The sequence below is a fragment of the Choristoneura fumiferana genome, chromosome Z (assembly GCF_025370935.1).
Source record: "Choristoneura fumiferana chromosome Z, NRCan_CFum_1, whole genome shotgun sequence".
In the NCBI taxonomy this organism is placed as follows: domain Eukaryota; kingdom Metazoa; phylum Arthropoda; class Insecta; order Lepidoptera; family Tortricidae; genus Choristoneura; species Choristoneura fumiferana.
In genome coordinates this window covers 8,386,020-8,396,966 of record NC_133472.1, presented here as the reverse complement: position 1 = coordinate 8,396,966, position 10,947 = coordinate 8,386,020, and the positions used below count along the sequence as shown (strand labels likewise).

At 36.2% G+C, this 10,947-nt stretch overlaps 1 long non-coding RNA gene across 1 annotated transcript in view; it reads right to left on the bottom strand.

Annotated features, from left to right (window-relative positions):
- Window positions 1-10,947, bottom strand: part of LOC141438363 (uncharacterized) — a 319,118-nt gene that overhangs the window by 47,220 nt on the left and 260,951 nt on the right. The gene's annotated exons all lie outside the window — the stretch shown is intronic.

Below are 10,947 nucleotides of genomic sequence, written 5' to 3'. Positions count from 1 at the left end.
TCTTGATCATTAATCTTCGAATAATGATTAACTCTCTGGTTTTTATTATTTGTGAAATATTTAGTGCTGATTTTCATTCGAAAAATCTTTCTGTGAGGACTTTGCGGTCTTGTGGCGGTGAGTCTTTATTTGTTCTTGTAGTGTGGAGTGATCGTTTTATAGCGTTTCATTTCAGCCTACGTATATTTACTAACCCATAACTTTTCTGTGTTTTTCCAACTTAATGGAAATGACTTTGGTTCTCATAACGTACCTTGGTTGAGCTTTAAGTCCGTCTATATCGTCTGACACCTAACGGTGACAACCGGTGGACGAATAGGGCTTCCACTTCCTGAAGCTGTGGCGGCTTCAGCGCAAATACTGTCGTACAGCCACCAGTGGATTCTGTTTGTCTTTTGTAACGACTAAGTAGCGCTCGTCGAAGTGAATGCGTGTCTTGTTGACGCTTGGTTTGTACTTAAGAACTCAGAATTCCTGTCCCTATTTATTTTACGTATTTATGCACAACGTTAGGTATTCTGCTGTTCCGCGGGCTCTCCGTCATAGGGACTTTCCTTCGGGAAAGTTGAGAGCTCAGCACCATTTAGGGACCGATAGGGCTTTAGGTATACACAATCATTGTTGATAGGAGATTAGAAGAAATTCATTGCACCGTGAATTTCTACATTACACTAATTGTACATGTGGGATTAATTCCCTAGTTTTGCTAATCACAGACAGAGAGTAGGGCCTCAGGCAAGCTTAAGTAAAATTGTAGGATTTATTAGGGCTATATAGGTAGGGAGTTCATAGGCTTAGCTAGAGTAGCGTTTCCTTACACCGGGAAAAGTTACTATTTTTAACTCACCACGCATTAGTTCACCTATGAGGGTTTTCCTCCAAATTGCTAAACTCAACACAGAGCTAGGGAAGCTTAAACTCGCACACACTTAGTTTAAGGCATAAATAGATTTTAAAGAAATAAAATAAAACATAAATTATTTAAGTACTTACGTCAAATGCTTTATTATACAACTTAGTTCATAAGAACTTGACTAGAATAACTTTATTAAAATAGTAAGTTGACTTCAATTTAAAACCAAAATACGGTTTGATCATTTGTTAAGAGTAAATAACAATAACATATTTTAGCTGTCTTCCTATATGAATAAGCGGGAATTGATATGACACGATCTCATAGCTAGTGGACAATTAAATGCCAGATACTTACTGAATAATATTTAACACAATTATCATCTAATTCGATTTGAATTACGATTGCCAGCTAAAATAAGCTTTGTTTTGATAAAAAATAATATCAAACATCATATCATACTTTTGATCAAGATCTCATCAAAATTATGTCTAGTAAATAAGTTAGAGATATCGTAGGGGTTTTGGACCATCTATCAATAAAATACAAAGTCTTTCGTGTTATAAATAATACTAGCTGTTTTAGTTGTCGTACCTACTTACATTGAGTGAACGGATGTAGAAATCCTGACTACGGTCGATAGCTTACGTTGACACTACAGGCAACAGTCTATCTGGAATTTATGTCTTTCATTCGATCTCGATTTAAACAAATTGATTAAGGATTGATAGTTGAAACAGTTTATTGTTCATTTAATAATGAATTGAGACAAACTAGTCATAGACGAGTCCAAAACCTAATACAAGGTTATCTTGAATACCCAAGGGTTATCTAGTTATAAGCTAGTTAGATTATTATTAACGCTTGTTTCTGGGCGTAAAGTATAGAAATCGGTACTTACTTTCTGCTTTACTCCGGTACGCCAAATGCTGGTAGAACTAGAAAATTAGACTAAGTAGATAGCTCATTAAAATAAGTGAAAGTCACTATGAGATTAGTAATTATACCAAAATAAATTATGTCAAATTAGACATTCCATATATCTAAGATAGATAAGACATAATCTAAATTAAGAGATACTAGTGCCTATAGTAAATGAATAGCTGAAGTGTCTAAACTCATTCCTGAACTAATTATCAAGTTTAAATTAAGCATCTCATAGAGTATTCTAATATAACATAGAATAAGTAACCATAAGTCTAAAATTAGATTCAACTTGTTACAAAACATTGTTTTGTATTTCCATCTTTGATTGAATGCACCGAAAGTTAGTGCTTAGTCTAGTAAAATCACAACTTGACATATCCATAAGAGATATATTGCTCTGGTGTGCGAAAGGGAAAGGATCGGGGGTGGCTGGAAGAGTCCTCCGAGACCTTAGGTCTCGGTATTAAACTTTTTTAAGTCAAAATAGATTCAGAAGTAATACAAACACAACACTATCCGTAGTAGAAATTTTCCTCTCATTTTCCAATGATTATCTAGGTAACCTGAAAGATCCATTTCTAGATATCCATCTAAACTTACTAGTATATCTAAATCACATCTCAGTAATTAGAATTTCATCTAAAGTTCAGTAGAGTTCAATCTAGAGTCATAATATCACAAAGTTAGGTACTGCTTAATTAATTATAACATTAGAAACACAACTGTAGGCTTTTCAAATTAATTCTCAATAAAAGCACTCAGGTTATTGCTGGGCATAAGGTAGGTCCTAAATCCACTAGACGATTCACGATCACAGGCCATAATTATTTAAGTTAAATCACCATAGCGTTACCACAAGTTAAGTGTAGTATTAAGTAGGTTAAGAAGGGATAGTTAAGTTAGTCTTTAAAATTAGCTATATTCAGGCCAGTATAATTAAAAAAATAAAGTCTTAAAAAGAATTGTTACAATAAGGGTGTCCGTACTGACAGGATAATAAACTTTCATATCACATATAGAGTACAAAGGGCTTGTTACAAGTTCATGTACTTACTACTATATTTGTATTAAACAGTGTTTGTTGAAGCCTATACGCGTGTTTGAGACATTAGTTGCGATAGAGAGCGATACTTATTCGATAAAAATGATTGAAAGTTATTTACCTCCGAAAGTTTTTCCTAAAAACTGCCCAGAACTTCAGTGTAATTTAATTCTGGCGTACTTACACTTTTGTCTTGTCTAGGTTCTTATTAGTCTTATTTTTTAATTGCACGCCAAAGTTAATTTCTTGTCAAAAATATAGATATTTAGATGCTTATAACTTTGTTTTAAACAATATTTCTTTAGAGTGAAAAAGTACGGCCTTAGTTCTTCATTATATCTATAACTATCCAAAAAATATTAAAATTGGACTACGTTTAAGGGGGGAAAACGTTATCGCTTTTTGTATGAATTTATAGCTACACAATCCTTTAATTCATTACTCAATTATCCAAAAGCATTAAGACTCCAAGCTCATAATTTATGAATAGTATTTATAATATAAATAATAAATACTTGTACATTCTCAGAATTAACAAACTCATTGATGCGATAGAATTTTAAAACTTTCTAGTAATTTTGTTGAAAAATGATATTTGTGAGTTTATTTTTCAAGAAAATTATTAGCATATGCTACTTATGTCTTAATTTCAAGACGTTCTTAGACTACGCAATAAGTAGTAATATAATAGCCCACCAGCATGATCATGTCATTGTTCTCATGACAGCAAAACCGGATTTACAGTAACTATTAAAATATTTGATACAATTGTTATTCCTGACGGAAGACCGTCGTATGGACATGCCGCTTTCGGAATAGGTAATTAGACAAGCAGAGCTAACCACGGGCGGAGCCGTGAGATAATGTGTCGGGTAATGTGGAAATGTTAAAGGAAAAGTGAACTTCAACATCGTAATGTTTTCTACGGAATACGTTATTCACCTCAAAAACTGGTCGCTAGTCTGAACTTTAAAAAAAAAAACTGTAATATTATTCTTGTGAACTACTTCATAGGTACCTAAGTATATCTAACTACTAAAACGTAAAAACTTTCATCAATGAGTAGAAATAAGTTATGGCCCACTGGCGATTGGTGAGCGAGTGAGCGAGGCTGTATTTTGGGCGCACATTTGTACACTTCCTCAACCTAGAAGAGCGATTTTGTTTAGTGTGATTTTTTTGTAAGTGTTGTTAGTACCTGCCGGAAACATTGATTACGTAATTACTAGCTTTTGCCCGCGACTTCGTCCGGTGGAATAGTAACTTTGGAAAGATTTAATTTATTTAGGTACCTTTCTGCAATAATAGCACATGAAACTTCTACCGGTTTACTGAAAATGAACCTATTTTAATACATTGCTTTTATATCTTAACTAACCAAAAAAAACATAAGTATTCTACTGACGAAACAAAAGGACTAATTCTTCAATAGTGAGCTTGTTGACATCTTAGGGTCTTTATTGTAAGTTAGGAGGGTAGGTTTAATTAGACGCGCATTCTTCATAAGCATGCTACACGATATTCTTCGATAATTATAGTAAATCTTGTTTGGAATTCTTACGAACTTTCATCCAAATTTCAAAATAGGTTTGAAAAATGACGAAATTGAAAAGAGCGGCAATGTTTGTTTAGGGTTCGTACTCAAAAAGGAAAAATGGAACTCTTATAAGGATGACTTTTTCGTCCGTACGTCCGTCTGTCCTGTCAAGAACCTTTATCCGTAAAACGTGCGGAGTATATATCGAGTTGAAATAAAACCAACTCAAAAAGTTATAGGTATTCCGGCTGTCTAGAAACTTGAAATTTTGTATAAAGGAAGCTCTTATAGCAAATTTAACATTCCGTTTATACAAAATAGTAAGAAAAAACTAAAAATCATAACCTTTTTTCCATGTCTGACTGTCTATGTTAATAAGCCATGTAAAATGACCCCACATTGCGTACATTTGCTTATGAGCTTGGCTCTGCTAACACTTGAAATATTCATTAACCTATCACGGACTTGATGCGCGAGTTCGATCGATTAACCGGTTTTTTTTGTTCTTATCGAATACTAAACACAAAGATTCATCGATTTAATCTGTGATAATGACGACGTTCCAATTGTAATTTTCATCCTATTTCATCCTCCGCTTAAAATTTTCAAAACCTTGAACATATCTAATTTATTTTTCAAAGTGCCCAAAATGCCAATTCATAAAGAACATCGTTTATCTTTAAAACAATGTTGACCTTTTACTTCATCCCCTGAAATCACCCCACCGGAATAATTTTTAAAAAAAGCGATTGACGTTCGGCTGTCAAAGGCGACGGTTGCCAAATTTTTTCTCTTTGCAATTTAATTCAATTAATTTTTATTTTCGAAGTGTTTCGAGCAAGATATGAGCGAAACAAGTATCGGGTCTTATGACCCCGTTGCAGGAGTCAGTAGGGTATCTTCAGAGATTGAGTGTGGGCAGCGAACCAAGTCGCTATCGTTGGACAACGTGAGTATGCTGGAGTTTTCGCCGATGGCTCGACGAAGTGTCGTGTGTGATGAAGATGCCATGTCGGCTGTGGGCTCGCCATCAGAGAAGAAGTCTGGTGATCCCAGCGATGATAGTTGGGCGTCTGATGCAAGTTTCGTCACTGTGGGAAAGAAACCCAAGCGTTTACGGAGCTCCAAGGCTTTTGATGCCGTTCCGCATATTGAGCGAATGCCCGATGAGACTTTTGAAATCTGTGTGATATCGAAAACTGATCTGCCAAAACAGATAGGTTTAGCCAAGTTACTACAAGCCAAAGGCTTAAAGGGTATTTTAAAAATAAAGTTCTTGGGCCCTGTAAGGTACGCATACAATTTAGTATGAAAGAAGAAGCAGAGAAGCTTTTATCGGCAGACGAGTTCAATAATGATGACAGACGCGCTTTTTGGTCAAATCAACTCATTTGCAGTTACGGCATTGTTAAAAATGTTGAGACAGAAGTAAACGAGGAGGAGTTTATGAAGAACATTGTCAGTTCGGAAGATATTTTGTCTGTAAGAAGACTGAATCGCTTGAATAACGATGGTCGATGGGTGAAATCTGAAGTTATTCGTCTGTGCTTTAAAGGTACTTATTTGCCTCCTTATGTTTATGCATATGGATGTCGATTTAAGGTAGACCATATATTTCTCCGGTTACCCAATGCTCGAAATGCTGGAAGTTTGGACATCTAATCAGGTTTTGTCCATCAAGCAAAATTGTATGCCCGAAGTGTGGAGGGACACATGCCAATTGTGAGACAACTGAGTTTAGATGCCTTAATTGCAAAGGGCCTCACATGGCTTTAAATAAATCTTGCCCAGTCTTTTTGAGAGAAAAGAAGATAAAAGGAATAATGGCATCTGAAGGTTGTGTTTATAAAAAAGCATTATGGTTATATATGCAAGAAAATAAAAAAGAGCTTGTTACGTCAACAAAATTGACTCAACCTTCACAAGATGACTTATCTATTACGTCTGCTGGAAAGACGAGAGCTGGCAAATCATATAGGGATGCCGTTCTGACCAAGCTGGTGAACGTTGATTATGAGTCTGAGTGCGTCATAAGTCCTCCTGTGGTTAAGAAGCCAAAGAGTCAAGTTAGAGCAGGGGTTGATAGTCAACACGAAATTCGAAAGAGAAAGATGCCAAAAAGAGTTCCAGTAGAGAATGAGGACGAAGATCCTGTTTCTGAGCAGCCACAAAATGTCTTCACTGAAGATCAAAGTCAGAAGAAGGGCAAGAGGAGTAGAGGGGTAAGAGGAGAGGGAAGTTGTTTTGAGAGGTTTTTTGAAAGATTAAAGGATATTTTGATGTCTAATGAGAACTGGCAGGAGAAGCTTAAGTGTCTATGTAAGTTTATTATTGAAGAATTTTTGAAATTGTGTAAGAAGTTTTTTATGGATTTTGAGTTAGTTAAGGTTTTCTTTACTAACATCAATGGCTAGGTATAATCTGAAATCCTACTTGAATATAGTACAGTGGAACTCGCAAAGTATTAGGCCTAAGATAACTGAGCTTGAACTTTTTTTAAACAGAGAAAAAGTTCACATTGCGGTGATTAGCGAGACTTGGTTAGATAATAGTTTAGTTCTTCGAATTGGCTCATACAATATATTCAGAAAAAGATAGACTAGATTCGTATGGAGGAGTGGCTATCATTGTACATGATTCTGTAAAAGCTCAGTTATCTCACATTGCTTTGAACAACACTGGTATTGAAATTATTTGTGTTAAAATTTTAAATTGTGCCTTCTTAAAGTATATTGTATCTCTATACTGTCCTTCCTCAGTGCGGACGTCGCAGCAAGATTGGGATTCATTGTTCTCTTTGTTTTCTGAGAAATCTTTAGTCGCGGGTGACTTTAATGCTCATCATTCCAATTGGTCTTATAAGTGTGACTCAAGAGGTAATCAGTTATTTGATTCGGCGCTCGAGCATGGTTTTGTTTCCCTTAATAATGGAAAACCGACGAGGGTTAAATTTGTGGATGGTTCACTTCGAGAAAGCTCTCCTGATGTCAGCTTTTGCACTTCGGACATTGCTGTAGATTTTAGTTGGGATGTGTCTAATGAGCATTTGGGTAGTGATCATCTTCTTATTAAATTAAGCTTAAATTACAAGGATGACCCTCATTTTGTACAAAGAATGAATTTTAAAGGCGCAGATTGGTCAGGCTATCGAGACTGTTTAAAGGAGTCTTTTAAGGATGATTTCTCTTTTGTGCATAATGATGTTCAGATATTATATGACATTTTTGAAGCTCGTGTTAAGGAAGCGTTAACCAAAAATGTTCCTATGGTTAAAATTTGTACAAACCCTACGCGCGATTTTAAGCCCAAGAGATACTGGAGTCCCTTGCTTTCCAAGGTTGTTGCAGAAAGGCGGCTTGCGTTGGGTCGATTCAGGCGAAACCCGACTCCCGATAATTTGAGTTTTATGCAGAAAAAGGTTGCTGAGGCGCAGCGTATTATTCGAAATGCCAAATCCCAGAGTTGGCAGAAGTTTTGTCAAAGTATTGGTGAAACTACAACTGCGTCGGATATGTGGAATCAAATGAAATGGATGAAAGGCTATTCTCGGTCTGGTATTATTGCGTCAAAAGAAAGTCAGCTGAAATTATTGCGCTCTCTTACGCCTGACTATGTGCAATCCGAAACACCTATGTTTTGCTCAGACAATCCTTTTCTCGAGATTGAATTTTCTTTAGAGGAATTTAATAGTTGTTTAAAAAAGAAAAATTCTGCGCCAGGTGTTGATGGGATAACGTATGAAGTGATTTTCAATTTGCCATCTGCTGCCAAATTATTTTTGCTCAAGTTGTATAATCTAATCTTCATGTCCGGTGTTGTGCCTAAGCAATGGCGGGATATTCAGGTCATACCTATTCCAAAGTCTAGTCATATGCAAGATCAGTTGGCAAAACTAAGGCCCATTTCTTTAATGTCCTGTGTGTGCAAAATTTTCCATTCCATGCTGGGGAAACGTTTAGAGTGGTTTATGGAGAAGAATGAGGTTTTTTCCAAAGATATGGTAGGCTTTAGAAGAGGCCAATCGTGTGTGGATTGTTTAGCTCGCCTTATTTCTTATGCACAAATCGGTTTTTCAATGAATATGTCCACCCTCGCATGTTTTTTGGACATCGAAGGAGCATATAATAATGTGTCGGTAGGAAAAGTTGTAAACATTTTAGATTATTTGGGAGTTGGTGCAAATTTTTGTAAGTATTTATGGACTTTCTTGAGTGAAAGACATCTCATTTTACGAGACCAAAATACTGACTTTTCCATTATTCGATGGACTGATAGAGGTTTGGCCCAAGGAGACCCTCTTTCTCCTCTTTTATTTAATATTGCTACATATCAAATTTGTCATAAGATAGATAAAGTTCATATTTCACAATATGCGGATGATTTTGTTTTGTATATTAGGTCAAAGTCTTTGCAAGATAGTGTTGGTAGTATGCAAAATTCATTGTGCACAATGGTAGATGTGTTAGATAGTTTAGGGTTAGACGTTTCAGCCAGTAAGTCAAAATTCTGCGTATTTAGCAAAGGTCATAAGGTTCAGCATGTAAGTCTTGAAATTTGCGGTAGTCAATTGTGCTCTGATATCACAGTCAAGTATTTAGGAATGTGGCTAGATAGGTCGTTGCGTTGGGGAAAACATATAGGTTATGTTGTTGAAAAAACTCAAAGATTTCTTAACATCCTGAAAACTTTAGCTGGTGCTTCTTGGGGTGTTCATCCTAAGCACCTTCGTAGATTATACATTTCGTTGATTCGTAGTAGGATGGATTACGCTTGTTATTTGTATAATAACAGTGCTAAGACGCATATGTATAAGCTTGAGAAAATTCAAAACCAGGCTCTAAGGGTGATTGGAGGGTTCATAAGGTCTACGCCTATTCACGTCATGGAAAGTGAACTGTGTATAGCACCTTTGTATGTCAGAAGTCGTTACCTTGCGTTTAGATTTTGTTTAAAAGCTTTGACCTATTCAAATAATGTTACAGTTGACATGATCCGTGAGTTGAGCAATGTTTGCCAAAGCGGATATTGGAATGGCAGGAGGAAACCATTGCTAGCTGATGTGTTTGTAGAGGTTTCTGATGAGCATATTTCCTCGTCATGTCCATTACCTATGTTTAAGTTAGATATGTGGGTGTCAAAATTCCAGGTAAGTGATGTTTTGTTTAGTAATCTAGAATGTATTCAGGGGGCTAAACGTGAATACAATCGTCACGTTCTTCGTCTGGAGGTAATCTTAGAGCTGGAAAGAAAGTATTCCAGTTTTCATAAAATATTTACTGATGGATCAAAGTGTGGTGATAAGTTAGGAGTAGCATTTTTTGATCCTATTTGTAATAAAAAGGCACAATTTAAAATCTCTCACGGGTTATCAATTATGTCTGCAGAGCTTTGTGCTATTTATGAGGCCTTGTCGTTTGTTCATGTATTAGGTTATCATAACATAGTGATTTTAACCGACAGCAAAAGTGCGATTCAACATATAGCTCGTTGTACATCGGGGAAACGTTGTTCTTCTACGGCTTACAGAATTTTGGAACTGATTTATTCCTTCCAAAATTCTGGCAAGTGTTTAAAAATTCAGTGGATCCCTTCACATATTGGCTTAGTAGGCAACGAGGAAGCTGATCGACTAGCCGCGTCTGCTGTTAGTGAAGGAACAGAGATCGTGATTGCTCCTGAATTTTCTGAGGTAATTTTGCGTTATAAGAACAAATGTCATGACCTCTGGAAAGAGCATTTCGACAGCCGGTCTCAGTTCAAGGGTATTTGGTATAGGACAATGCAGTCTGAGCCTCCTCATGTACCTTGGTTTGATTCTGTTAGTCTCTCCAGAGCAAAAGTTATTTGTGCGCATAGACTTCGATCTGGTCATGTTCCTTTAAATAAGTTTGCGCATTTAATGAGAAAGGCAGAGTCTCCAAATTGTGTTGAGTGCGATGTGGTTGAAGATGTTTTCCACCTATTAATGGAGTGTGTAAGGACTCGAGCCAAGAGGAATATGTTTTACTCAATTTGGAATGTCAATGTCTTAAATGTTGGTATTTTCCAAGCCATATTGTCGGAGCCTTGGTCGCAGGCTGCTAGATTTGTATACGGATTTTTAGATAAGTAAGTAGACAGATTTGTGGTTGACATTGGTTCCGAGTTCTGTGTAAAAGAATCCGTGCGCAGGTTTGCCACCCTGTGGCAGGGGATCCGGTGGTATGGTTTGGAGGACATAGCAGTCCCTCTTGGCACGAGTTGTTACTCATTTAAATCTTATAGCTGTTGTGGTGTTTTTATAGTTAAGGCCTTTGGGAACTGACATGTTCATTATCGTTTGATCAAAGTTCCATAATAAATAAAGATTAAAAAAAAAAAAAAAAAAAAATATAATAAAGTTTAGTTTTAATGTACCTTTTTAAGTAGGTATTAGCTTGACGATCGAACAGGACAAGTAGATCAAATTTGATGTTACTTTACACGCGTTCCTCAGAAAATCGTCTTCCGTTTTTTTTACTTTGGTAACGGACCCTGGAAAACTGCCGGATAAACTGCTTTCAAGAAGTTAAAACTCTGCAAACGTATCTCTACGGACTATGTCTAATA